The sequence below is a fragment of the Rhinolophus sinicus genome, linkage group LG02 (genome assembly GCF_036562045.2).
Source record: "Rhinolophus sinicus isolate RSC01 linkage group LG02, ASM3656204v1, whole genome shotgun sequence".
Taxonomy (NCBI): Eukaryota; Metazoa; Chordata; class Mammalia; order Chiroptera; family Rhinolophidae; genus Rhinolophus; species Rhinolophus sinicus.
This window is the reverse complement of record NC_133752.1, coordinates 84,811,978-84,838,567: the sequence shown is the minus strand read 5'-3', so window position 1 is coordinate 84,838,567 and position 26,590 is coordinate 84,811,978. Positions and strand designations below refer to the sequence as shown.

Here is a 26,590-nt window from a genome sequence, read left to right as displayed (position 1 = left end):
ACCTCTCAGGGCTTCCCACTGCTTGAGAGACATTGGCCCAACTCCTCAGCAAGGCATTTATGACTCTCCTCAATTTGGCCCATCCTTCTAATTCAGTGGTTTTCAACCACTAGGGGAGCCTTAAAAGAAAAACAAGTAGGTCTGATGTCCCAGAAATTCTATTTATTAGTTCTGGGGAATGATCCAAGACTTGTATTTTTAAAAGTATCTATGGATAACTCATATTCACTGCCAGGGTTGAACCACTGGTATGATTTCCCCACCTATTATTTCACCCTACACGAACAAAACCTTCTGTTCCAGGCAGTAATGCTGTTTCTGTTGGTTGGTTTGTTTTTATATCTCTAGTCCACTATTCATGCTGTTAATCCAACCTGGAATATCATTTCCTCTCCTAGCTCTGTCTTTCAATCTTCACCATTCCTCTAAGACTAACTGAAATTCCACTGCTATCTTTACAACCATGGTGAATTAGAATGGTCTTGCCATTCTGATCATCTTAACAACATTTGTTACCCTCTTGAAGTATTTTATGGCAATTAATAACATTGTTTGAACTGTGGGGGTTTCTCTCATACTTCACCGCCTGGATTTCAGGCTCCTGGAGGGAAAGCAAACTTTTCTTAATACGCTGGTTCTCCTTCCCTAGCCCCTACCATCTTTGACAGCAGGCATTCACTCCTGTGCTCCAAGCTTATGATGACTGAACAAATTAAACCCTCTAAAATTTATGAAGTGTTTTTCTTTACCCTGACAGCATAAACTGTCAACCTCCAGGACTGTTTATGCACACACTGACGTGTTTTTCATGGGAAGCATTACTACGCCCGTGTACAAATGAAGAAATGATCATTACTGGGCCACAGAAACTGACGTGATGTCAAATATAAGGTTGATACCTATAAAAGTGTTTTTCTTAATAAAAGTATTTTCCATATAGATTCAATTCCCACACGTTTGTAGAACAGGAAGGGGGCGTGTATTAAAAACAGTTCCCAATCTGTCAGTATCTAACTTAAAAATGACCCACACGTGTGATACGACAGCTGAAGCCCTGTTTCCCATCCTAACCCACTGTGGGGAGGATCAGGACAAGGGTCCCTGGTCCTCAATATACAAGACATGGGAGCATCAACAACCTACAGGCAAATGTCTCTTATGCAAATTTTGAAAACCATAAAGCTAGTGGCATGCATGGCCGGGTCCTGTTCTGCCCCTGGGGCATGCGAGATGTGCTTTCACATGCAAAGCTAGAATTTCACCACAAAACAGTGTTACACAGGGTGGCTGCCTGTAGTTAAAGTAGTACAGGTATTGATGAGTTAAATTGTCTTGGGAGGGCTGGCTGAGAACCTAACCACTATTTATAACATTGTTTTTGTGGAAAAATGCTTTCTGCATTCCAAACAACAGAATTAGACATGAACTTTTGGAATACGGTTTATTTCTTAGGTTGGGAACTGTGTCTTGTTAATTACACTATTTTCCTAGGATAAGATGGCAGAACGGACATGTGCCAGGAGTGCATAACAGGAATGAATAGTTGCCGTGAATATGAACCATATGTGTCTATAAGGATGAAAGACTGCTCGGATGATGGGAGGAAAATCCAGGCATATTCTTAATTTACTGAACAAATATTTACTGAGCACTAGTAAGGCTATGCTGAATGCTGTGAGAGACAAAAACAAGTCAGACAAGAGGTTTGATTTTATAGTCCTTACAACCAAGGATGGGAGCTAAGACAAACATAAGCACAAATAATAAAGCTGCATAGTAAAATGTGCTATCTTAGTGATAAACACAAAATGTAAGATAAAGTCAGCAGCCGGAGGTGAGCTAGCACCTCCAATTGGAGCGGTCAGGGAAAGCTTCATGGAGGAACTTGCACTGCGTTGAGCCTTGAGAGTTTGCACAAGATTACAACTGGCAAAGAAAACAGTAAGGGAGCAGCAGGGAACATCACAGAAAAACATTAAAAAAAAAAGTACAAGACATAGATATGAAGAACAATGAGAATTTAGAGAATAGCAAAGAGTCCAGTTGGCTAAAGTGAGGGATATTTTTAGGAGCTTGGCAGAGGGCTTTGAATGGTGGTGGCAAAGTGGCATGGATTCCATCTAAGAGTGAGTGGGGGAGCCATTAAAAGGTTTTAATATTACTGGAGTAATTCTATATGCAGATCTATCTGGCAGCAGAATACAGAATGAAGGAAGAGAGAATGAAGACAGAAAACCATTAGGAGATTAATTCTAATAGTCAAGGTTGGTTAAGATGACTTTTCAAAGCTAGGTGCTTGAATACATACTTAAACATTTAAGGTTCAAGTGTTAGTTAATGGCAAAATGTCTCCCTTTAATGACCAAAAATGCATAAATCATTTAGAAAAATCATATAAAGACTTAAAAAACTGAAAAACAAAATATTAGTTACAATGGAAAAACCATTTTAAAAACATTAAGTTTGGCACATAGTCGAGACTTGATGACTAGACCTGATACAAAATAAAGAATTAGTCTGAGGTGTTAAGTCTCATTTTAAAAATAATTCCATGAATTTAAACTTTATATTTTTAATAAGAACATGAAATTTAATAAGAAATCATCTTTTCACTATTTTCCAAGACATGTGACCCAATATACAAGGTGACTATAAGATATTCTGAGAAATCAGAGGGTTGAGAAAGAGTCAAAGGGAGTGGACTTAATTCTTTACAATCTAAATCAGTCTTAAGTTGGTGTTAAGATGGATGCGAGCAAACTTACTTGAAGTGATTTGAGTTGGCAAATGTCTTCTAAACTTCAAATTTTCAGTATTGGATGAGACATGGCATTCATCTTTCTCTTTTCTCTGAAAACAAATTTAATGGAAGTAATGAAATTTGAAGAAATGATAGGTAGTTTATAGAAGCCAATTAGATGAAACCTTAAAGATCATAAAAGAGTTATATGAAGTCCTATAAAATTTATATTACTTATACTATGTATAATTTAAGGACTTAAGATAAAAATCTCAAGCTATGCTCAAAGACTTCTAAAACAGGAGATATGATACATTCCCTTCACATATTTTTATGTCAACTTCCTAAAAATTCTGGAAAATATATTGTTAGATACTTAGCCTGATTTACACATTTAAAATTTAGCCAACAATCAAGTCCTATTCAGTACTAGAGCAGGGAGAGATGAAGTTGAATAGGACATATTACTTCTATCCTCAAGAAACCCACAAACCACCAGAGGAGACAGACAAATATGGATAACTTAGTATCAAGGCAGATATAGTACAAGTGAGTGCTGCAAGGTATGCAGGTGCTATGGGATTTTGGAGAGGGTTAATTATGACAGGGAATGTGTGGGAAGGCTCTGTGTTATGGACTGAATTGTGTTCCCCACCCCCTAAAATTCAAGTGTTGAAGCCCTAACAAGTAGTACCTCAGAATGCAACTGTATTTGGAGATAAGACCCTTAAAGAGGTGATTAAGTTAAAACGAGGCCTTTCTGGTGAGCCCTGTCCAATCTGACTGGTGTCCTTATCAGAAGAGATTAGGACACAAGATAGACAGCAGGCGTGTGTGCACACAGTGGAAAGACCACGTGAGGATACATGGCAAGGAGCTGGCCATCCGCAAGCAAGGAGAGATGCCTCAGAAGAAATCAAACCTGGGGACACCTTGATCTTGGACCCCTAGATTTCAAAACTGAGCAAATAAATTTCTGTTAAGTCACACAGTTCGTGGTACTTTGTTATACAGTCATAGCAAACTAACATACTCTATAAAGATAAAACTTAAATAGAGTTTTAAGAGATAAGACGTTTAACAAGTAGACAGAGGTAGGTTTGGGAACAACATTTCAGGAAGAAATAAAAATTATTTTAGGCATAGAGGCCAGAAATTATAGTGTAAGCTCAAGAACAGTCAACACATTTCTATAATAAGTGTACAGTTTGGGGGTAAGGAAGATAACAGGGAAAGAGGAAGATAAGGAAGGAAGGAGGGAGGGCGGGAGAAGCAGGAGATTGAGAGATCAACAGAAGGAAAGGACTGGAACCTGGGGTGGAGTAAAAGGGGCTGAATGCTACACTCTGTACATGGGATTTTATTTTATACATAAAAGGAGCCATCAAGGGTTTTTCAGTAGAAAACACATTCGAATTTGTATTTTAGAAAGATGGCTCTGGTTTTGGAGTAAGAGTTACTGTGAGAAGATTCAAAAGGCCGTGAGACCTGTTTTACTGCAATTGTCAAGGTACGAAGAAACCAAGGCAATTGCAATGAAAGTGAAAAGCTAAAAATTCACTGAAGACATGCTTGAAAATAAGAATCAGAATAACCACCCCATCAGTTATGCAAGACCGAAAACTGGAACAATTATCACCATCATTTATACAGCTACAAATGCCAAGTGTCTTGGGCCTCAACAGACATTTCTTTTCAATCGTGACCATGTGTTGTGTGCATCGCCATTACCTTAAGAAATCAATCAATCCAAAGACTCACCTCACCTCTGACATCTTACCCTAGAACTTCAGAGCTCAACCTATAATCAAGAAAAACCCTTAAACTCATTTCCTCAAAGGACACACCTCGTTTGTGTGATCTCTCTTGCTGCAGCAAGTCAATAGAACACTTTGCTTATCTCCTGAAAGATTATTCATTTAAGAAGGGGGCTTTCTATAAAAAACTTGATGTCCATCAGTAAAGTCAAGGAAGAAAAGCAGAAGGAGGAAGCACCCTGTCCTACCTTTTCAGGGCAGAAGGAAAACTAAGAAGAACTTAACAGTCACTGGTGACCTTAGAAAGAAATTTCAGGAAAGCAATAAAAGAGAACAAAAACTTCAAATAATTGTGTGATTAAAGAAAAAGGAGAAGTGGAATTAACTGGTACATTTTGCTCTTCTAAGAAGCCTGGCATAGTTTGAAGATGAAACTGAATCTAACAATATTTTTTTGTTGTTGTTGTTATTTTTCATTTTTATAATGCTAGTAAAAGGGAGACAGGCAGAGGGAGATAAATAATGGAGCAAATTCAGGAGATCATGGGAACAAGAACTCTGGGAGAGTTAGCCATATTGAGGAGGAGAAACAGTTCTCTATGATGGGTGATGGATATACATAAAAATTGTGTGTCATGGGGTAAAGTTGAAGGAGTTCAGATCCAATGGTAAGGCCATCTATTAAGATAGAGATGCAGAAAGAGGGAGGGAAGGACGGAGAGATGGAAAGACAGTATATGAATGAAGGAATATCTGAATTGAAGAATTTGAGAGCAAAGTATTGCCAGAGAAGAGGAGAAAGGAAAAGAGAGGGGACTTTTAGTATTTGAGGTCTTGGAATGATTTGATTGATAGAACTGAGCAAGTTGAAAAATGAGTTCTGGGTATCAGAGAGTCAAAAACATGAATTAAGAGAAACAGATTATAATGACATGGTGTGGAGTGGAGAGTTTCAAGTCTGATGCTGACTGACGTAACTGAGGACTGAGGAAGTTGTAGCGATGCTCTGAAGTCAACCAATAACAAGACTTAGAAAGGGGGATGGCAGCATAAGAGTTAGAAGAGAAGAAATGGATGCACACTGATCACTGAACTGACCGTGGAGAGGAAAGGAACACATCAACTGTCCCTTAAAATCCAGAGATAGAAAAATTGAATACTTTTTCTTGAGATGGCTGTCGGGGAGAAAAATGGCACTGTCTACAAAAGCCAGGTTTAAATTTCTGGGGAGGACAGGGAAGAAGAGTTCTGGGGAAAGATCAAAGTTATAAAAACTTGTTCAAAATAGAGGGTCCCGATGACAATGAGGACCCTTTGGAAGTAGGTCAGCAGTGAAACTATGGGTTTCATCTGAGCAGAGTAGGTCTGACTCCTAGGAAAAGGGAGAGTAAAGTGTAGGGCTTCATCCAGGTTGATAGGTGACAAAACACCATTCTTTCTCTCTCTGCCTTATCTGTTTGGTGAGATAAGGCAACAGTCTGACCATGTATGCCACCAGTTTCTCACTTTCTCTTAGAACTTGCTTTCCCAAACCCACATATATTCGCCTCTCATCCACATGGTAAACTCAACACGGCAATTTAAGTCAATGCAATATGAAGGGATAGAAAACTAGATGCAGATCTAAGCACACTCATTTACCCCATTTCCCCACAAATGAAGTTGACATTTTTACTCTAAGTTATGTCTACTTCTCAAAGGGTTCAGAAGTTAGAAGAAGAAAAATATGGCATACTTGGTCCCCTTAAACTCCAACAAAAGGGATGCAAAGTAAATACATTGAAATCTGAAAGAATCTATATGGAAACTGGGTTGAGTGTAGACTTGACAGCCACAGCGAAGTTTTAAATTTCCTAAGAACATTTAAAGACCTAATACTGAGACCTGATTCAATTGAAGAATACTATTAGAGGTGTGGTGATTACTAATTACGGATTCTATGTCTTTAGAAGCACTATTCAGAATTTTTACTTCATTTTGTGTCATTTTGGTAAGTTGTATTTTTAAAGGAATCTGCCCATTTTATATAAGCTGTCAAATGTATTGATGTAAAGTTTTTTGTAAGATTTTCTTATCGTTCAGGTATTTCTTGGACCTTCAACAATATTTCCTTTTCATACCTATATTAATTTAAGCTTTCTCTTTTTTCTCAGTAGGGATTTATCAATTTTGTTAATCTTTTCAAAGAAAAGTATATTACTTTTTTTTTCTATTTTATGTCTTCTTTCTTTTGTACTTTCTTCCTTCCAGTTTATTTGAATTTAATTTGCATTTATTCTCCTAGATTTTTGAGATGGAAGCTTTCAATCTTTCTTTTAAAAATAATGCATTTAAAACTATACAGTTCTCTCTAATCATTACTTTAACTGTCTCATAAGTTTTGATACTAATTCACTTCAAAATATTTTCTAATTGTGGTTGTATTTCTTTGACCCATAGATCATTTAAAAGTGTGTTGCTTATTTTCCAAGTAAATTGAGGATTTAAACATCTTTCTGTTATTTATTTCTACTTTAATTCCACTCTGGAACATGTATGTATGATTTCAATCCTTTGAAATTTGTTGAGACTTGCTCTTTGGCTCAGCACATGTTCTATTTTGGTGAAGTTCTATGTACACTTGAAAAGAATGTGCATTCTGCAGTTATATTCTGTGAGTATAACATTGACAACAATAGGTCAAGAGGTCAAGTCGATTCATAGTATTATTTAAATAGTCTATAACCTTACTTATTTTTAAAAATATGCTTATTATGTAGTGGGTGAAAGAAGGTTGTTAAATTTTCCAACTATCAAAGTGATTTGTCTATTTTTCTTTTTTGTCCTATCAATTTTAGCTCTATATATTTTGAAGTTACATTGTTAACATAAATTTAGAACTGTTCTGTCTTTCTATTGAATTGACCCTTTTATCATTATAAATGTTCCTTTATCTCTCATAATACTTCTTGCTTTACCGTCTACTTTGTCTGATATTAATATTTCAGATTTCTTTTAGTTAGTGTTTGCACAGTGTACCTCTTCTTTTCTTTATGTAATACATCTTGTGCAAACTATATATACTTGAGTCTTTTTTAAAATCTAGTCCAAAATTTTTCGCTTTTAATTAGAGTAAGTCCATTTACATGTAATTACTAATATTTAAGAACACCTTCCTGCTACTGGTTTTCTATACATTTCACCTGTACTTTTTTCTTCTTTCATTCCTCTGTGTTTAATTTTTTATTATTCCATTTTATCTCTTGTAGCTTTTGTTTAAACATTTTTTTATCTTTAAGCAATTATCCTATACTTTCTTGACTTACTACAGTTGACTTTTATCACTTCCTGAACAAAACAATCAGTTTAAATCCATTTACATCTACACAACCTTTGTTCTATTGTTTTCATGTATTTTATTTCTATATATGTTTTAAGCCCCAGAAGACACTGTTATTGTTGCTTTAAATAGTCAGAAATATTTTACATTTACTCACATATTATGTTTTCCTATATTCTTCATTTTTTACTAAGGTTCTATGTTTCCATTTGGTATCATTTTTTTCTTCAGACTGAATAACTTCTGTTAGTATTATTGTTCTATAGATCTACTTGTGATATAATCTCCCACCTTTTGTCCAAAAATACCTTTATTTTGCCTACTTTAAAAAAAAAAATTTTCGCTGGGTACACTGTTTCAGGTTATCAGTATTTTTCCTTTCTGCACTTAAAATGTAAGGATGTCATTCCACTGTGTTCTGATTTTAATAATTTTCATAGAACAGTCAGCCATCAGTCTCACTGTTGCTCCTTCGAAGTAGTGTGGTTTATTTCCTTTTGGCTATTTTAAGATTTTCGCTTTATAGCTTGTTTTCACAAGTTTCACTATGTTGTATGTAGGTGTGGTTTTCTTTATATTAATCTTACTTGGGGTTCATTCAGTTTCCTGTGCTTCTTGAGTCTGTGGATTGCTATTTTTTTTTATCAGTTTGAAAAATCCTTGGTCACTATCTTCAAATATTGCTTTTGCTTATTCTCTCTTCCTGGGATTCGAATTAGACGAAATGATTGAATCCCATGTGTCTCATTCTGTTTTGTTCTCTCCATTCCTTTTTCTTTCTGTGCTTAACTTGTCTATTTTCCCACTGAACTGTCCTTGAGTTCACTACTTCTAGTTATTTGTTTTTGCTGAGCTTACTTTGCTATTAAACTTAAATCTTAAATTCAGATATTGTATTTTCAGCTCTAGAGTATCCATTTGATTATTTTTTTATAGATCCCAACTTTCTGTTCATATCCTTCATCTTTTCATCGATTATGTTAACCTCTTCCTTTATTTCCCATAACATAACAATCCTTGTTATAAAAATCCTTGTTTGGTAACTCCTAGATCTGGATTATTGATGAATCTGCTTCTATTGTTTGTTCTTCTTTGGACACACTTTTTTCTGACTTTTCACATATCATATAACTTTTTATTGTATTCTTAATATTGTGACTGTAACCATAAAACTGTGGTTGATATTACTTTTCTCCCATCGAGGGCCCATTCTTTCCTCTATGAGACAGGTAGAGTGAGAAGCTGATCACTTCAATCTAATCAGCTTATTTCTGGTATAAAATGTCTCAAGGGTGAACTCAATTGTGTATTTATTGCAGCTGCACCATATACCCATCCATGGAGCCTGCCTGCTAATCACTGCAAGACTGCAGAAGACTTCACTATATAATTCCAGCTCAACCTCCCAGCCTCCGGAACTGCCCTAAAGCTTAGCAAACAACCAATGGGGAAAACTACCTGTGTGTCTGAGGACTCTGGGTTCAAGTTCACCACGCCAGACTATAAAAACCATCAAAACTCTAATTGGTTTCGCTTTCCTCTAGTAGAGTCTCACTTCCATAGCAAGCTTGATATTTAGCAAGTGTCCATTCTGGCCAAACACACTTGGGAAAGATGATTGCTAGCAATCTCAGCTCATATTGGCTCTTCTATTTCTGGAATTTCAGTTCATTTAGTCCTCTCTGCTTTCTTATCTATTCAGCCACCCTGTCTTTTGATTGGAACATTTAATCCATTTAGATTTAAAGGAACTTTTGATAGGTATGTAGTTATTGTCATTTTATTATTCCTATTGTTTTTATCTTTTTTCTTCTTCTTCTTTTTAAAGAAGTCCCTTTGACATTTCTTGTAGTATTGGTTTGGTGGTGATGAACTCCTTTTGCTTTTCATTGTCTGGGAAGCTCTTTTAGCTCTCTTTCAATTCTAAATAATAGCTTTGCTGGGTAGAGTAATCTTGGTTGTAGGTCCTTGCTTTTCATCACTGTGAACATTTTGTGCAAATCCCTTCTGGCCTGTAAAGTTTCTGTTGACAAATCAGCTGACAGTCTTACAGGAGCTCCCTTGTAGGTAACTAACTACTTTTCTCTTGCTGCTTTTAAGACTATTTGTCTTTAACCTTTACCATTTTATGATGTTTTGGTATGGGCCTCTTTGGGTTCATGTTGTTTGGGTTGATTTGGACTGTCTGTGCTTTCTGGGATTGTATGTCTATTTCCTTGGCGAGGTTAGGGAAGTCTTATGACATTATTTCTTCAAATAGGTTTTCAATCCCTTGATGGCTCTCTTCTCCTGGTACCCCTATGATGTGAATGTTGGTACACTTGATGTTGTCCCAGAGGCCCCTTAAACTATCCTCATTTCTTTTTTTTTGCTGTTCTGATTGGGGTTTTTCCTGCCACCTTACCTTCCAAATCACTGATTCAATCCTCTGCTTCATCTAATCTACTATTTATTCCCCCTAATTCTTTATTTCAGTTATTGTATTCTTGATTTCTGACTGGTTCTTTATGTTTTCTATCTCCATTTTTATGTTTTCTGTCTCTTTGCCGAAGTGCTCACCGAGATGGCTGAGCATCCTTATAACGTGTGTTTTGAACTGTGCATCTGGTAGTTTGCTCATTGACATTTTGTTCAATTCTTTTTCTGGAGTTTTCTTCTGTTCTTTCATTTGGGACATGTTTCTTTGTCTCATAAATTTGGCTGCCTGTGTGTCTTTCTGTGTATTAGGTAGAGCTGCTACGTCTTCCAGTTCTGATAGACTGACCTTATGTAATAGGTGTCCTATGGGACCCAGTGGCAGTTTCCCTGGTCACATAAACTAGATGTTCCAGGTGCGTCCCTTGTGTGGGTTACGTGTGTCCTTCTGTTGTAGTTAAGCCATGATTACTCTGGGCACGTCAATGGGAGGGGATGACCCTCAGGATGATTGGCTGTCAGGACTGGCTGTGAATGCAGTGGAGGAGCTATTGTGCTGGGGTTGATCCCATGGAGCAGGATTTGCTTTCGCGGGGCTTTGGTGCCTTCTGAGTCCACTCTTGGGCACGTGGTTTGTGGAGGTGGTTGGGAGGTGCTCTGCTGTGGTCTGAAGCTACCCATTGGGTGTGCTGGTCCTGGGGCCTGTTGTGGGGGGCTCAGGTGCAGTTCAGAGGCAGCAGCTACTATGCCCTGGCTGGGGCCAGTTGGTATGAGCTACAAAGTAATTTGCAGATGGTTGCCACATATGCTGGTCTTGGAGTTGCCTGGGAGAGACCAACCTGCAAATCAAGGCTGGTTGCAAATCAAAGCAGGCTTGGGGCTGCTTAGCAAGAGGTATAGGGCACGCTGAGGCCAGACGCTGTTTGTATGGGTTTTATGAACAACTGAGAGATTTTAGGAAAGTCCACAGCAGCACAAGCCAAGGCAGGCCATTTGTATGGAAAAGCCAAAGGAAGTGGCTTGGGTGGCCCCACAAGTTGGGTGGGGTAGAGTCTCAGGAATCACCAGGGGAGGACAAACAACGTTAGCCAGGTTGGTGGAGACTCCAGCTTGGAGCCTGCCTGCATCTGCAGGCTGGGTAGGGGGAGGGCTAAACAAAGAAACAATAACTTCTGCCAGCACTACTTTCTGGGAGAAATCCTGCCCTTCCAGCACTTGCCCTGAAGCCAGACAACTCAGTTCTGTCCTGCATGCCCCTGGCACCTTTCCAGCTGCTGCCCTAAAGCTGGAGCTCAGACTGAGTGGGTCCTTCAGTGAGTAAGTCCATGGACCCTGTAGGAGGAATGCCTGAGACTCCAGCAGCTCTTTGTCTCACTCAGCCACAATGCCCACTGACTTTCACAGCCAGAAGTCAAGCAGAACTCTCTTTCTGGCACTGGAACCTTGGGTTGAGGCGACTGGTATGGGGCTGGGAACCCCCACTCTTCAGGGGAGACTTCTGCAGCTGAGATATCCCTCACAATTTTTAAGTACTACACATGGGTGTGGGACTAGCTTGTTCTGCATCTCCGCCCCTCCTACCAGTCTCAATGTGGCTTCTTTTGTATATGCTTAGTTATAGGACTTCTCTTCAATTAGTCCTCAGGTTAGTTCTCAATGATGGTTGTTTTGTAGTTTAGCTGTAATTTTGGTGTGGTTGTGAGAGGAGGTAAGCACAGCATTTCCCTACTCCACCATCTCCCCAGAAGTCCTGGCTTACCTGCTTCAAGAATTTTGAAGCTCTATTACTGGGCTCACAGACATTTATGATTATGCCTTTTTGATTGATTCTTTTATCATTATGAAATCTCTCATTAATCAATAATCGCTAGTAAAATTCCATTCTGAAACCTAGTTTGTTGGATATTAACATAGCCATTCCAGGTTTCATTTTTTTTCACCCCATTCTTTTCTTTTGCTCTCCTGCCACCACCATTCTCATGTAATATTTTATTTTATTTTTAAAAGATTTTATTAAAAATATAGCTAGCATACAATATTATATTAGTTTCAGGGGTCCACCATAGTTATTCAACATTTATATAACTCAAGAAGTGATCACCCTGATAAGTCCAGCAACCATCTGACACCATACTATGCTAACACAGTATTATTGACTATATATGACTTATGCCATATTTACATTCCCAAAACTTATTTGTTTTATACCTAGAAATCTGGACATCTTATTCCCCTTCACCTTTTCCCACCTATTTTACATTTTCAATTACAGGTGACAGTCAATATTATTTTATATTAATTTTAGGTGTACAGCATAGTGGTTAGACATTTGTATAATTTAAGAAGTGATCCCCCTGACTAGTCTAGTACCCACCTGGTACTATACATAGTTATTTCCATGTCATTGACTATATTCACCATGCATTAATTTACAACACCATGACTATGTCGTAACTACCAATTTGTACTTCTTAATCCCTTCATCTTTTCCACCCTGCCCTCCAACCCCCTCCCATCTATCACCCCAAGAAATCTAGTACCTATCTGACACCATACATAGTTATTACAATATTATCGACTATATTCCTTATGCTATACTCTACATATCCATAACTACTTTGTAACAACCAATTTGTATTTCTTAATCCCTTCCCTTTTTTTCACCCACACTCTCAACCCCTCTCCCATCTGGCAACCATGAAAATGTTTTCTGTATCTAGAGTTTGTTTCTGTATTTTATTTTGCTATTTATATTCCATATGTAAGTGTAATCACATTGCCTCTGTTTTTCTCTGTCTGATATTCCACTGAGCACAAGGCCCTCCAGGCCATTCATGACACCACATATGGCGAGAACCCATTCCCTTCCCCAGTCGAGCAATATATATATATATGTATATGTATATGTATATGTATATGTATTTATATATATACATATATATATATACATATACATATACATATATATACATATATATACATATATATACATATATATATATATATATATATATATATATATATATATATATATATATGAAACCTCCTCTTTATCCATTCTCCTTTCAACAGACACCCAGGCTACCTCCACATCTTGGCCATTGTAAACAATGCTGCAATGAACATACGGATGTACACATCCCCTTGAAGTAGAATTTTGGGTTTTTTTGAATAAATCCCCATAAGTGGGATTAATAGCTCTTTGTCTCTTATTATAACCTTTGTTTTAAAGAATATTTTGTCTGGTGTAAGTATTGCTACCCAGCACATTTTTTAATTTCCATTTTCATGAAATATTTTTTTCTACCCCTTTACTTTCTACCTGTGTGTGTCTTTCAATCTGAAGTGAGTCTCTGGTAGGCAGCATATGTAAGGGTTTTGTTTTATTATCCATTTAGCTCTCCCATGTCTTTTGATTAAAGTATTTAATCCATTTACATTGAAAGCAACTGTTGTTAGATATGTAGCTATTATCATTTTATTATTCATAATTTTTTTTTTCTTTTTCTGTCTTAAAGAAATCCCTCTAACATTCCTTGTAATACTCATTTGGTGGTGATGAATTCCTTCAGCTTTTTCTTGTCTGGGAAACTTTATCTGTCTTTCAATTTGAAATGATAGCCTTGAGGCGTACAGTGCCCTTGGTTGTAGGTCATTGCTTTTCATCACATTGAATATTTCATGCCAATCTCTTCTGGTCTGCAAAGTTTCTGCTGAGAAATCAGCTGACAATCTTATGGTAACTCCCTCATAAGTTACTAGTTGCCTTTCTCTTGCTGCTTTTAAGATTCTCTCTTTGTCTTTAACCTTTGCCATTTTAATCATAATGTGTCTTGGTGTGGGCCTGTTTGGGTTCATCTTGTTTGAAACTCCCTGAGCTTCTTGGGCTTGTATATCTATTTCCTTCACCAGGTTACGGAAGTTTTACATCATTATTTCTTCAAATAACTTCTCAATCCCTTGCTCGCTCATTTCTCCTGGTACCCCTATGATGCGAACATTGTTATGCTTCATGTTATCCCAGAGGTCTCTAGAAATGTCCTCTTTTTTTTTTTTTTTTTGTATTCCTTTTTCTGTTTGGTGTTCTGTTTAGGTGTTTTCTCCTACAGTTTCTTCCAAATCTCTGATTCGATCCTCTGCTTCATCCAGTCGGCTGGTGATTCTTTCTAGTGCAGTCTTCATTTCAGTTATTGTATTCTTCACTTCTGACTGGTTCTTTTTTTCTGGTTTCTATGTCCTTTTTTATGCTTGCTACTCTGTTGAAGTTCTAAGTGTCTTGAGCATCGTTATAATCATTGTTTTGAACTCTGAATCTGGTAGGTTGCTTGCCTCCATTTTGTTTAGTTCTTTCTCTGGAGTTTTCTCCTGTTCTTTCATTGGGGAAATACTTCTTTATTTCCTCATTTTGGCTGCATATCTGTGTTTCTTTCTATGTATTAGGTAGATCTGCTATGTCTCCCAATCTTGGCCAGGTGGCCTTATGTAGTAGGTGCCCTGGTACAGTCACCCTGGTCACCTACTCCGGGTGCTCCACGAGTGTCCCTTCTGTGGGACACCTTATTATATGCATAGCTTAGCCTTGATTGCTATTGGCAAGTCAGTGCATGGGATTGCCTCTCAGACTGATTGGCTGTTGGGTTTGGCCACGTCCACAGCTTACAGGCTGCTGTGAGGGGGTCTAACCCCACTGAGTGGGATTTGCTCCAGCAGCCTCTGGTGTCTATTAAGGGGTCTCTTTGTGTGTGCTGCTTGTAGGACTAATTGGGCAGTGCTCTGCTGTGGTCTGAAGCCAACCTCCAAGTTTATGGTTCTGGACCCTCTTGGAAGGGGCTCTGGTGCATGTCCAGGTCAGCCACTACCTGTGACCAGCCAGGGACTACCTGGTAGGAGCTACAAAGTGCTCCGCAGTTGTTTGCTGCCTGTGCTAAACCTGGAGGTACATGGGAAAGGTCACACTGTGAAGCTATTGTGTTTCCCCAAAAATAAGACCTAACCGGACCATCAGCTCTAATGCGTCTTTTGGAGCAAAAATTAATATAAGACCCAGTATTTTATATTATATTGTATTATGTTAATTATATTATATTGTATTATATTATATTAATTATATTATATTATATTATATTATATTATATTATATTATATTATATTATATTATATTATATTATTATATTATATTTTTAGACCCAATCTTATATTAAAATAAGACCGGGTCTTATATTAATTTTTGCCCCAAAAGACGCTTTAGAGCTGATGATCCGGCAAGGTCTTATTTTTGGAGAAACACAGTAGGATATCTGCCACCAGTACCAGGCCTAGGGTAGCTCTGCAAAATGCCAGGACACCCTGATGCCTGCTGTCCACTGCCATCTCCCTTAATGTTCAGCCACTGTTAAAGCCTAGTGCGGTATACAAGTTGGATGACACAGGGTCTCAGAGTCTCTAGAGTGGGAAGAGTTGTGGTCACCAGGTTAATGTAGATTCTGGTGTGGTGTTAGTGCTGAGCCTGGTGCTACTTAGTGAAAGTCTCAGAGCACAGTGAGGCCAGTCGTCGCTCACCTGGAGCACACAGACTGTGATAGTTTTTCGAGAAAGAGTGTAATATGGGCAGATTTGGCTGTTCACCAAGAAAGTGCCTCAGCCATTGGGGAAGTTGGGTAGGGCAAGGTCCCAGCAGAGCCCACCAGACCAATTCAGATTCAGATTTGGCCATGTGGGGCCAACACAGCAAAGATGGTGTGTACCTGCCAGCTGCACAGGAACAAGACCCCACACAAGGAAAATGGTGACTGTCCTCCAGCCTTTGCCCCACAGCCACAAACCTCAGTCTGTCCCCATATTCTGCCAATGTCCCCCGAGTCACTGTCTCTCCACTGGAGCCCAGGGTGAGTGCCTACAAGTGAGTGAGTCTGTGTGTGGGCCCTTTAAAAGGACATCTGAAGCCTTCCTTCTCATCTGGATGGTCAGAATCCACACTGTTTTTCACAGCCACATGTTGTGGGGGCTCCACTTCCTGGCAGCAGTACTCTGGGCTGGGGAGCCTGGGTCCTTCAGTCCTGTGGGGGAAACCTTTGTGGCTAGATATCCCTCCTGATTCTCAACCACCACATGGAGGTATTGGGCCAGTCTGTTAGATGTCTCCTCCCCTCCTACCAGTCTCTCTGTGGCTTCTTCTTTATATTTTCAGTTATAAAACTTTTTTTTGGTTAGACTTCAGATGGTTCTCCAGGTTGATCGTTCTATAATTTAGCTGTAATTTTAATGTGTTCACAGAAGGAAGCAGACACAGAGTTTGTGTACTCCACCATCTTGGATCTCTCGCCACTCTATTTTTCTTAATGATTAGTGTTTGCAAGGTATATCTCTTTTAATCCTTTTACTTTTAACCTGTGTGTTCATATTTGAAGAGGATTTCTTATAGACAGTACGTAGCTAGTAGGTCTTGGTTTTTTATCTAGGCTGATAATCTCTGCTATTAGAGAATTTAGACCATTTACAGTTAATGTAATTATGTGTATGGTTGAATTTGAATTAACCATCTTATTTTCTATTTGTTCCTATCTGTTCTTTGTTTTCTCTTTATTTCTTGACTTATCTGGGATTGAATTTTTTTTTTTTTTTTTTGTATTTCATTTTATCTCCAATATTGGCTTATTAGATATACCTATTTCTTTTGCAGTTTTGGTGATTGCTTTGGTGTTTAAAATATAGACCCTTAACATCACAATCTAACTTCTAATAGTATCATGCCATTTCATATACAACATAAGAATTTTACAGTGGAATACATCTATTTCCTCCCTCCTGTCTTTTGTGCTATTGTCATCAGTCTAACTATGATAAAACTCATATTGAAGAAGCTAGGTGTCGGCACTCTTGTTGACACTCCCAGCTAAGATGAGCTTTTGAGTGATCCTTGTCAAAGTACCAGAAATGTGAGTAAAGCTGTATTGGACGGTCCAAACCAGCCCATTCTCCAGATGAATGCCAGCAACTAACCTCAGCTGATGCTACAGAGAACAATAACCACTCTCTGAGCCTGCCCTTTTCACTGACCCACAAATTGCGAATTACAATAAAATGGTTGTTGTTTTAAGATGATAAGTTTTTATGTAATTTGTTACAGAATTACGTAAACATAACACATTCTGGCACATGGAAGTGGGGTTCTGTAATAAAAATCTTAAAACATGTGGCACTGGCTTTGGGACCAGGTGGTAAGCAGAAGCTGGAAGAGCCTCAAGAAGACTGTCAATGACAGCTTGAAGGACATTAGTAAAAATGTTAACAGATGGAAAAATGACAACCCCTCTTACACAGTGGTGGAAAGTTTACTGTTTGCAACAGTATTCCTTGCATAACATAGAAATGAGAAAATATATCCAATACAGTTGTAGATTTGGCTAAGGAGATTTCTAGGCAGAATGTTAAAAGTGTTAGTCTCCTTTACCCATGTATGATAAGACATGCACAGAGAAAAATGAGCTAATAGAACTGTTTCATGCTCAAGCAGAATTCAGAGTAAATATAAAGGAGCCAGGCATTGCTCTTTTAAAAAAGAAAACAGTTTCTCATCCCCTTTCTCTACAGACAGAAAAGACATAGCTTCAGAGTAAACACCACATCTAGGGCTCTATCAATAAAGCATGGTTTCAGGATAAAAATCTCTAGAATATGGCTGTAAAACACTGTTGGTGAGACTGCAAAACCATTTAAAGTATTATCTAGTTCAGTTCTAAGAGTCTTAAGAGTGTGCCTCTTAGACTCTTCTAGATAAAACACCTCTAAGGAATCTTGAGGGTGTGCCTTTTGGACTCTTTCAAACAGGAAAGCTTCTAAGAGACTTATGGGTATTGTCTTACAATACCTTCTCTCAGTCTGAAGTAGGGGGGAAATGCTTGTCTCAAAAACAAATACGGGTATGGCTTCTGTCTAATGGAGTGTATTTCATTTTGATACACAGGAATCTGACCAAGTCTTTAAAAGAATTATGTCAGATTGGACTGAAAGGAGCAGAGAGACCACAAAATGAAAAGAGGCTTTTGGACTTTCAATCTTCTATAAGCAGGAAACAAGGCAGGAAAAGCTCCCCAGTTGAAAACATGAACCATTTCTTATAGAAAAAGAAGGATGACTCAGAACTGATAAGATGAAGCCAGGAGCTATGAATAATCACTGCCAGGGAGTAGGAATGGCCCTAATGAAAGAACTGACAACATGATAATTTCAAAATTACTATGGGCCAGTAAAAGCTATGTGCCTATTTGTCTATTTTTGAATGGAAGTGTTTACTGCAGTTATTCTATGCCTGCCTCTCCATTGTATGTTGACTAAATAACTTGTCTCTTGAGAGGAACTGCACTGTGGAGCTTCCTGCATATCTGGACCTCATTTAAATGACAAGATCCTGGACCTGAACCTTGAAGCTAAAGCCATAGTTGGATGAGAATTTTGGAAATCTTGGAAGGTGGTTAGTGTACTTTGAATAGAGGAGGAATGTGAATCATTTGTGGCCAGAGGTAGACTGTGGTAGACTAAGATGGTCACAGATTCTCTAATACCTCTTCCATTAGAAGGTCATGCCCATGTTCCCTGTCATTGAAACTGGGAGGGTTCTGGGACTGCTTTGTCCAACAGAACAAAGCAGAAATGATGTGGTGCCAGTTTCCAGTTTTAGGCCTAAGACATTGGCATCTGCCACTTCCCATCTCCTAGAAAATTCTCTCTAGAAGCCCCAAGACTAAGTAATAGAAGTCTGACTACCCTGATACTACCTGGAAAGGTCACGTGAACCTAGTCTTCCACCTCTGCCCAGGAACCATATACGTATATGTGTAAAGATATCTTGTGTCCTCCAGAGCACTCCCTCCACCAGTTGAATACCATCCAGTGATCTCATTCAATGCACCATAGAACAGAAATATCACTCAGCTGAGACCTGCCTTAATTCCCAATCCACAGAATCATGAGCTATATAAAACAGTTGTTTGAAATCACTTCAGTGTTGGGGAAATTTATTATGTAATAATACATTACTACAACAATAATTTTTGTAAGTTATCTTTTTTTAAGTTGTTGCAGGGGCCGCACTGTCCTGCACCACTTTCTACAAACTGTAAGCAGAAGCCTAAACCTATATATAGTTCAGAAGTAACTTGAATAGTTCAATACAAGGTAAAACTATTTCTTAGAGATAAAAAGACCAACTTTCTCAGAAATATTATAAAACAAACTACTTTTTGAACACAGGAAGCTTCAATTAAGTTATTACAACTAAAACCAACCATTTTCTTCTTATTAAATACCATACATACATAATTAAGCCAAAAGATTCATGCTCAGGTTTAGTTCATTTAATAAATTGTTACTTAGATGCTTTCTCATGATTGAAGCAAGACCAGTATTACAAATATAGATTATCTGTGGAAGTCTAAAACAGTGATTATAAAACATAATGTAAACAAATACTGGTTTATTAAGATAAATTATGAAGTACACAATATGTAACAGTTGTTAATAAAGTGATTTTATATATATGTGTGTGTGTGTGTATACACAGACATATGTGTATGTAATGTGGTGTATGTGTGTACGTGCACGCTTATATCTTTTTTAAATGGAGGGAGTGCCTGTCTGACACCAGTGTATTTACTGCGGCATTTTAACAGTTAAATACTGGAAACAATTTAAATATACATCAATAGGAAAATAGCAAAAAAGAGGCTAGAGAGACTTTAATTTTTTATTCTACATATACTATACTTGACATATGAATTCAATTGTTAGAAATGTTTACTATAGGCATGTAACACTTGTGGAAATTTACAATGAAAAACACACCATTCCAAGCTAATGCCCATGGTCATGTTCTACTGTCTTTGGAGCCTGAATGATCCCTTGGTCTAAGCACTGGAGAATAGCCAAAATTATTTCTGGGGGAGAATCACAACCTATTAGCACATATTTCTTCAGGCTGCCTCTACTCATAGGTGGTAGAGAGTCTATTCAAATACATTTTCTCCTCGGGCTCCCCAGGTTTCCCAAGAGGATGCCAATCCTACACCCAAGCTAGCTGACAATTAAAGCAGAAGTCTCCATATCTAACCTGTAACTAAGAATAACTACACTGCTGGTACTTGTCAGGAAGTAAAAAGGCCGATCTTACCGTTACTCAGTTTTTACCAAAATCTTCTGCAGGACTGCTGCACGTCTGTTTAGTCCAGCCATTCATTATTCCCAAAACTGCGTGTCGGGATTAAGACATACCAACCAAAGAACAGCATTTCTGGCTTTGCCCTTTTACAGCTCTCCTGCATATTCACCCAGCAGAACTGTTAATAAACCACCTTAGATGTTAAGCCACTAGACGGTACTGAAGGGAAGTTTAAAAACAGGTCTGGAGAAAAGTCTTCGGCTACGTATTACAAGGATGCCGCCGAGGACAGAGTTGAGTATGTTGCACTATGATGAAAAGGATATATTTTTCTTTGAATTATAATTATTAGGCTTCTCCTAAAATGTTAATAGATTTTTATCTTGTGAAAACGAGAAAACACATCTCATCTTATAAGGGGTCTCGTTAGAGAGCTTAGAGCAAAATTTGTGACCCAACCTCAAGCAAATATGGAGCTTTTATGAGACGCACTGTGTCCCACCCTTAGTCCATTTGTCCAATTTTTATCATCCTTCGGTATTTTTTTTTACATTATTGAGGTACAATTTACAGACCATAAGGTTTATCTGTTACAAGTATGCAGTGAAATGATATTTTAGTAAATTTACAGAGGTGTGCAATCATCACTGCATTCCAGTTTTAGAACATCCTCATCTCTCTTCAAAATCCCCTTGAGTCCATATGCAATCCCCGCTCCCACCCCCAAACCTGCTGATTTGCTCTACCTAGACAATTCATATGACAGGCACCAAACCATTTTTATTCTTCGGAATTTGGCTTTCCTCACTCAGCATATCCTTGGGGTGCATCCGTGTTATAGCATATATCAGTTATTTTCCTTTTTTATCCCAATTGCTGAATGGTATTTAAATGTGTAGACATTCCACATTTTGTTTGTCCATTTACCAGTTGATGGACATCTGGATTGTTTCTCATTTTTGTCTATTATGAATAAAGCTACTATGAACAATCACATATAAGTCTTTGCGTGGATATATGTTTTCATGTCTCTTGGGTAGATTCTGAGAAGTGGAACCACTGGGTTAATTTTACATGTCAACTTGGTTAGGCCCATTGCCCAGATACTTAGTCAAACATTATTCTGGGGAAGTGTTTTTGGATGAGACTTACCATTGGTAGACTTTGATTAGAGCAGACTGCCCCCTTATCCAATTATTTGAAGACCTGAACAGAACAAAAGGCTAACCTCTCTGAGCAAAAGGAATTCCCCAGGAGACTGCCTGTGGATTTCACCTGCGACATCAGCTCTTCCTGGTTTCCCAGCAGGCCGGCTTTGGATTTACACTGCAACTCTTTCCTGAGACCCAGCCTGCCGGCCTCCCTTATCAGATATTGGACTCGCCCAGCCTCTACAATCACATGAGCCAATTCCCATGCTATTGGTTCTGTTTCTTCTGGAGAATCTGACTAATGCATATGGTAAGTTGGCTTAATGTTTAAAGAGATGTTCAAAGTGTTTTCCAAGGTGGGGGTACCATTTTACATTCCCATCAACAATGTATGAGAGTTCCTGCTTCTCCATATCCTAGACACTAGACATTGTCTGTCTTTTTTGACTACAGGCATCCTAGTGGGTACAGAGAAGTACCTCACTGTGTTTTTAATGTGCGTTTTCCTAATAACTAATGCTGTTGAGCACATTTTCATGTGCTTATTTATCAGTTGTATGTCTCTTTTTGATGAAATGTCTATTTAGTTCTTCTTTTGCTCATATTTTAACTGGGTTGTTTGTTTTCTTATTATTGAGCTGTTAGAGTTCTTTATATGTTCTGGATACAGTCCGTTATCAGACGTGATTTGCAAGTATTTTCTCTGTGGCTTGTCTTTTCAATTTCTTAACAGTGTCTTTTGAAGCACAAAAGTTTTTAATTTTAATGAAGTCAAGTTTATCAATTTTTTTAATCTTATGTCTCATGCTTTTGGTGTTATATCTAACAACTCTTAGCCTAATTCAAGATCATGAAGTTTTTTTCTGTGCTTTCTTTTAGATGTTCTATAATTTTAGCTCTTACATTTAGGTCCATAATTAATTTTGAATTAATTTTTGTGTATGGTTGATTTTTATGAGGAAGTTCTTTTTTTTTTTTTGGCATATGAATACCCAATTTTCCCAGGACCCTTAGTTTAAAAGATAATCCTTTCTCTATTGAATAATCTTAGCATCTTTGTCAAAAATCAATGGACCAAAAACGTAAGGGTTTATTTCTGGCCTCTCAATTCCTCTCTATTAATATACATGCTTATCCTTAAGCCAATGCCATATTGTCTTGGTTACTGTCTCTTTATAGTGACTTTTGAAAATGGGAAGTAACTGAGTCTTCCAACTTTGTTGTTTTATTCATTTATTTTAAATTTTATTTTATATTATGTGTAGTAATGAATACCATCTTAAACTTTTTGAGAGAAGACAGGTATGAATAAATACGAAAATAAAATAAACTATATATTAAAGATATTTTCAAAAGAACATATTCCTCTTTAGATTTGAAAGTGACAATAACTAATGTATTCCCCTAGGAATAACTGCAATTAATCTCCCCTCCTCCCCACACCCACATCAACAAGCATTTATTGAATGCCTACTAGATACCAGGCACAGGGTAAAGTTAGGTGCTGAAGATACAGAGACAAATAAGACACAGTTCCTCACTTAGCATATAAATGGAGACTGATGGCCTAGTGTATTGAGAGCACCAATAGAAATATGTACAAGACACAGTGGTCGCAAGGGCAAGGGAAATTAATTTTATCTAATTCTATTAATCTTACTTCATATAATAAACTTACTTCTGAAAAAATTGTTTGTTTGTTTTTGGTTTTTTTTTTTCAGCAAAGTGAGTATTAAAACACCAGGGAGGCTGGTACTTATAAAAGCTTGGAGAAAGCAATCCCTTTATAAAGTGGAGGTTCCCTCAACTAGTTAGATCTTTTAATTTGTTATTTGTCATTAGGTTACAAAAAGAAGGTACATGGATGAAAAAATTCAAACAAAACAGAAGTAGTTACACTAAAATGTAAGTCTCATTTTACCTCCCACCCACACTACTCTTCCCCACCAGAGGTAATTTCTGTTATGCTTGGTCAACTCTATTTTCTAGAACTATAGAAGATGCAGACAGTATAAACTCTTGAAATCTTCAGACAAATCTCAAATCTTGTTTCAGATAGCAGTGTCAGCCTCTTCCCCACTAAACATAACATCAGAACAGCTAGCAAGATGTTAACATTATTCTTTTTCTTTCTATAGTCCATCCTTTGCCCTAGAAAAGGTAAAGATTAAGAGAAAAATGGACATGAGGAACAGACCTAAATAATGTGTATGTATATGTAAACTTTATAGGGACACTTCCTAAAACTTGCTCTATAGGAGATTTTTAATAAGTGTTCTTAAAAAAATAAATGAAGGAAAGTCAGAAAGAAGGGAGGGAGGGAGGCTAGCAGTGGGCATTTTCAAAGTCAAATACATTTGGGAAATACTGGGTTAAATAAAATACCAATATTCACTGAGATGCTCCGACCTTTCATAAAATTAACTGACCACCACATTTTAAAAATCATGGATCACCTAGTAATATCTTGAAAGACTCTGGATTGTCACAAAAATATAGTGTGGGAAACAAGCACTGGTTATAGTTTCCTCTTCATTATTACACTGGCAGAAAGTCATACAGTTGAACAAATGAGGATGTTCTGAAATATGCATAGCACCACATAAATCTGCTACTGGTCAAAAGACAAAAAATAAAGTCAGCAGACTGTCTTAAGATCTATCTTTACTAGGTTGGAAACAAAAAAACTGGTTTCGTTTTTTTGGTGTGTTGTTTTTCCTTCGTACAATAAAAAAAAAACAACAACTAGATATAGAAGTTTGGTTCTAAAATTAAACTCACTAAAGTATTTGCTTGTAGTAATAAGTAAATATAATCAAAGTGTCTCAAAATAAATTGTATCCATTCTTTTAATTTGCTTTATAAAACCAAAAAAATGGATTAAAGTAGTTTATGATATTAATACACTAACTGCTTTATTGCAGAAGAACCTTTAATTGGTTAATAAAAAATTATTGTGAAGTTAAGTTTACCTGTAGTGACTACAGCAACCTATATCTGTGCAATAAAAAAAAAAAAAAAAAAGGAAATTTGGATCGATCTCCTTATATGTTAGACTTCAAATCAAGATATAATTTAGCAGTGAGCACTGTTAAACTTGCCATTGAGGTTGAATGGGGCCTTATTACCAAAGTGTAGTCATGAATGATTAACTTCTCAATATATCTTCTTCCTGTCTTCCTGCTGAAATTTTAATTGGGTGAGAAATTTGGGAGGACTTCCTACTGAAGTGCATCCTTATGCTACCTTAAAATGTTGCTGTATGTCATCAGTGGAAGCTGTTCTGAATTTCCACTTCAGTAAAAAATAAAGAATAAATAAGTCTCCAATGGAGAAAAATCTCCACCAAATACTTAAGTTTTTTGTTGTTGTTTCTTCACTGCTGCTGGGAACAGGACATGTGATAACTATCATCCATATTTATAAAGGTCAAATAGACTCACTCCTTTCAATCCAATCCCCAATTATTTATTTCATACCCAACTCAAGCTTCCTCTATGAAATCTCTCACCACTTTCTAATTCAAGTCAAAATGATTTCTCCCTCCCCTAAGCTACTTGATTCTTGCTCAGATCTCTCACTTAGCACATAACCATAATCAATGTACATTCAGTGGCTATTTAACTTGACTACTGTATATATCCTGCTTGTTGAGAAGTCTAGACTTTAGGTGACAGGACCAAGGCCGCATACATCTTTGGAGAACCCACAATTCCAGGCACATGCTGTTTACATGAACGTTCTCTAAGTATTTGTTGACTAACTGACATTACTATTCAATGCTTTATGATGGTCCCAGGAATAATTAACCCTGGGAGGAAATATAAGAGTTTTTCCATTATGAAAATAAATCGGCTTATTGGTTTTAGGAAATGTTAATAGACTGTCTATAATTAAAGTAATTTACGACTAAATGCCACTTTTTTCTATGACAGCAGTGTCATGGTTAGGTCAGCCAGGTGTAGATCACTTAAGGACTTGGGCACAAAATGTTGTGAGGGAATTAACTGTTTAATAACAAAGGACTATGAACGGGATCTATCACTAGAGACTAACAGGAAGGGCAAGAGTAACATATTTAGACATGTACATAATCACCCACATATGGATCAATCAAGAATCTACAAAAGTAATTGGCAGTCTCATTCATTAATTCATTCAACAAACCATAATTGAAAGCCTACTGTGTGACAGACTGTTTTAGTCATTGGGGAACTAAAGGTAAATGAGAAATATCAACCATTCATGTTGGCTCTCTAGCAGATGCAAACAAAATCAATCTAAGAATTCATCTACCCATTTCCACGCAAAATCATATTACACATGGTTAAAGTGAGATTAAAATAATATTTTACCTCATTGCTTTAAGCAATGCAAATAGTGTACTTTGGCCTAAACACCAGCAAACTTAAATTATCCTAGAAACTCCTTCAAAGAGACACTGTGTTGTTTCTGTCTGTCCCCAAATCCTCAGGTTCCCTGGTTGTTCAATGAGGACATAGAGATGTGCTATCAGCAATGAAAGTAAACTTGCCCAGAGCTGCGTCTACACAAAAGCTCATTACCTGGGCCGAGGCCAGTGCAGGCACAGGTATTCAGTTCCTATCAATTCATCATCAGCTGTTGACACATTCTTATGCATCACAGAAGCATAACATTTTCTTTTAAAACTGAAGGGAAAAACCACAAAAATGTATATTTTGAAAATTGTGGAATAAAAATGAGCTGCTCTATGCTTTCAAAACCAGAGAATAGAAAATAACGAGTATCTCCCTATTCCCAACTACAACCTTCTGAACTGAACTGAGGCAGAAATGTTGATATTTCAACTAAGCAGCTTTACACACCTGAAGCAACTTAAAACGATCCACTTATTAAGAAAAGTAAAAGATGGTAGGATCAACATTTACCCTTTATAGAATCAGAACCCAATCTTCAAGCATGTTTTTAGAAGGAAGAATGTAATCTTTAATAGATCATTGGGTTTTCATTTAACCAATTCATTAAACCAATTTAAAAATCTACACAAATAATTTGACAACAAACTTGGCTGCT

At 37.3% G+C, this 26,590-nt stretch overlaps 1 protein-coding gene across 7 annotated transcripts in view; it reads right to left on the bottom strand.

Annotated features, from left to right (window-relative positions):
* The window catches only part of ZNF438 (zinc finger protein 438), a 173,392-nt gene that overhangs the window by 79,921 nt on the left and 66,881 nt on the right, over positions 1-26,590 (bottom strand). For 3 of the 7 annotated variants that reach the window (XM_074324720.1, XM_074324721.1, XM_074324722.1), the window contains one exon: positions 2,766-2,850. The exons of 2 other annotated variants lie outside the window; for them this stretch is intronic. The gene's annotated coding sequence lies outside the window, so the exon portion shown is untranslated. The remainder of the gene's footprint in view (positions 1-2,765; positions 2,851-26,590) is intronic. 2 more of the 7 variants (XM_019731507.2, XM_019731510.2) reach the window with 1 other exon arrangement.